Source organism: Lissotriton helveticus, chromosome 2_2 (assembly GCF_964261635.1).
Source record: "Lissotriton helveticus chromosome 2_2, aLisHel1.1, whole genome shotgun sequence".
NCBI classification, from domain to species: domain Eukaryota; kingdom Metazoa; phylum Chordata; class Amphibia; order Caudata; family Salamandridae; genus Lissotriton; species Lissotriton helveticus.
The window spans coordinates 349505077-349508739 of record NC_136060.1 but is presented as its reverse complement, the minus strand read 5'-3'; positions in this window follow the sequence as shown (position 1 = coordinate 349508739).

Sequence of the window (3663 nt, the reverse complement as noted above, 5' to 3'; positions counted from 1 at the left end):
TTACCAGAGTGAGAGGAAGTAAAAGCATGTTCATGGCAGGTGCCTGCAGTCACGCTAAGCCAAAGAGACAGAGCACAGATCCTAACTCTACAGCAGAGAGGGGCCCAAGATGCTGCCAAATGGTTAAAGGGGAAGAAACTCAGAATGCCCAAATAGCAAAGAACTAGAGAAATCCACTCTTATCACAGCTACGGATGCTGCCAAGAGTCAGTGGGAAGCTAACAACAGCACAAGAAAGACTGGTGCGAAGTGTACACCACCAGTGGCTTCCCAACGCCACCGCCAGAGAGGAGATTGTGTCACTTGCTCCCTGCTGGTGAACTAACACAATCGCAAGCTACAATTCAGGCACACCCTGTGCCAGACGAGAGCGCCACACGTCCCTGGCGGTGAATAACCACCACTGCATGGAGGAAGGACAGGTACGCCAGGTGTCAGAAGAAAGCGGAGCGCACTAAGTCAGAGATGCACAGAAAGCCGCGCCAGCGAATCTGACCACACGGGCAGGCACTCGAGAGATGGATAAATCTCCACAAGGAAGCACTGCTGAACGCAGGTAGGAGAGCACCCCTGTATCCACCGCCCCAGCAAAGCCCTGCTGTGGGCCGAAGACCACACACAGTGTCCTCCCTCACACTGCCTCAAGACAGAGTCGACCGCGACCCAAGACAGGCAAGAGAGGAGTCGCACACCCCACGAGGCACGCCGCCACAGCTACATGCGCTCCAACAACCAGCGCTGGCGTCCGGTCGCGTGTCGCAACTGGACGTCACGTCGCCAGCAAGCAAGGAGCGCGCCGGAGCAAAGGCAGAAGCCGGTGCCATGACAGTGCCACCTCGAGGTCCAAGCGCAATGCCCTTGAAGAAAGAAGAGAGTGACAGCTTTGTCACCCCAAAAATCGGAGGAACACAGGTGGGCTGAATAGACCAACAAAGAGAGAAGACCGAGGACTCACAGCAAGCCAAGAGCACACCCTGACACACCAGATAGCCACCAAGGCGGACCGAAGTCCCAGGGTACAGCCTCACGGATGAACCGAGCATAAGCCGCAGCAAGCGTCTCATCCCAATGCTTCCCCACGCGACCGTCCATCTCTGAGTGTCAACAGTCTAAGTCAATCGGCATCCCTGTTCCTGTCCACAGATGCCATGGGTGAAGATCAGCCCTGAGTGCCCGCCCTCACACCGCCTCAAGATGGAGTCGGCAGTGGCCCCAAAACAGGCAAGAGAGGATTCATACACTCTATGTGTAAAGCCGCCACTGAAGATCAACCTCAACAAAACTGAGACGCCTGGCTGCTAAGTCCCTCCGGACATCCAAACTCCCCCAGCAAGTCACCACCACCTGTCACTCCGACTCACCACATGGCTGCCAACCGCCGTCACACCAGCAATCAGCACATGCGTCAAACACCGCTCCCCGAATACCGATGGACTGGAGTCCGACACCTTTGCCACACCAGCCGACTAAAAGAAATCAGAAGCCACTTGTGAACCTGGCCTACACGGGAACCGTGGCAGCGAGTGCAAGTCTTGGCCCAATCTCATCCACCCGTGAGGGTTGTGCATGCGACTAAGTAACGGCTCCTCAGCGGTCCTGCAGCTGCCCCCAGATGGCACACGAGCGCCCCCCAGCGCAGCCCTCCTACAGCCCCGCAGCGACCCCGACGACGGGCCTCCCCAAGCGGGAGAGTGAGGAGAGGCATTGCCCCACCAACAAGTTACCGGTCACAGCCAAGCAGTATAACAGGGACAGTCGGCCCAGCAACACCTCTGTGAATTCTCACTTGGGACTCCATCCATAGTCACGATGCAACCCACTAAAAGGAACTGTTAGAACTCACCCCAGACCATCACCGACGTCAGCAAAGTTGAAGCTGTGCAAGACAGCAAGATATGTCATCGTCAGCAAACCGACGGTATGCAGCGGACGTCTCCAAGCCAGCGGTCGTGTCCTGAGCCCCTCAGGTTAAACTACAGGTGCCCGCAGAGAAGGTTCTGCTGCAAGAAAAGTCACCAGCCCATGTCTGATGTCGTCCTGCCACCTGACCCTATACAGACTGATGGACCCTGTGGTATTTAGTTAACTGTTTTGCCACCACAGGTTGGACTAACACTTTGTCCCTCAATAAAGTTGGGGAGGAATGTAGTGTCCTGCGTGACACGGTCTAGTGTCCCGCAGGAAGCTGTCATCCCAGCCACGCCCACGAAGGCTGGAAACCCTGCGCCCCCACACTCATCCATCATGGGTGCCACTAGTGACGTGGCCCCGTCAACAAAAAGGCCCGGGTGCACGTGCTCGTGGCCAGTTACTGATGTACATTCCCTAGTTGTGCACCCCTACTATAGCAGAAACGAGATTTGGATTTAATATGGGATTAGGGAAGGAAAACATGGAAGTGCAGAGGCTAGGGCAGCAGACGGGAACCCCTGTAGGAATTCAAAAAGAAAGGCTTTTTTTCCACAATCAATTTCCGTACTTTACTTATTGGCACGTGCGCATTTCCTTTACCTGAAACCTCTATATAATCTTTGTACACTTGCGCACCTTTCTCAGATTTCGAAATGTACTCGTGCCTTTTTCGTGGCTACGCAACCCATTAATGAGACTCGCGTATTATTGTGTAAAATGAGCCTTCAGAAATGTACAGATTGTGAAAAGACATTAAATGTATTTTGTGTTTGTCTTTTATTCCTTTTTAAACTCTTAAAAACGTCCTAAACTGTTGTATTTTCTCCTTTGCTTCGTTATCCCTTTCTTTCGCTGCTTCATTTCGCGCCCCCTTCATATGAAACTGATAGCAAACTATGAGGCATGTATAATAAGGCCAATTTTTATTATGTGTGCGTAAATGGTGCCATCTAGTGGCAAGAATGGAGAATTCATTATTATGCGACACGGTAAATATCTGAAAAACACAGGCATTGGAAGACGTTTTTTGTCGTCAGTATGGTAAAACATACACAAATAATTTGTATAGGTATTAACTCGTTTGTGCTAGCACACTAACGACAAAACAATGCTCGTTTAACTCGTAATTGCATTAGATGTGTTTTCTCTCGTTGTGTAGGATATACTACCCTGGGAGCAGCCAGTGATGTAAGAAGTAGACTCAGCTGCCCCCCCTCCTAAAAGACCATATGTATCAATGGGGTATCCTTATATCATAGGCATAACTATTTTTGTTAGACGATTTCTACATGCAAGCGAATGAAACTAAAACAGAAGAAAAAGAAAAGGAACACGTAGGTCGGAAATGCTTAATGAATCACATATATTTTTCATGAAATCAGAATCGCCATAAACAGCTACAACAAATTGCTCAATATGTGCAATGTGCAAAAAGTGCTTGTGCAGTGAGTGCAGAGATCTATGCTGCACATATAAAAAAAATAGCAAATTGAAGTACTTAGATGAAGGTCCTGTCCAATCTGTTCAAATATCTAGTCTCTTTTTTTTCTGGGCCACATTTATTTGTCCATAAACGTTCAGACAAAGGATATTCTGTGCAGGCAACCTCTAATGCAGCGCGTACGTTCTATCTACATGGGTCTTCGTCAGGACTGGTTGAAGCCTCCCATTTAGCAGGAGCAGATCAAGTATAAAAGAGTAATACGGAACAGGAATAAATGAAAGTGTATACCCTTAATACCAGTCCTGATG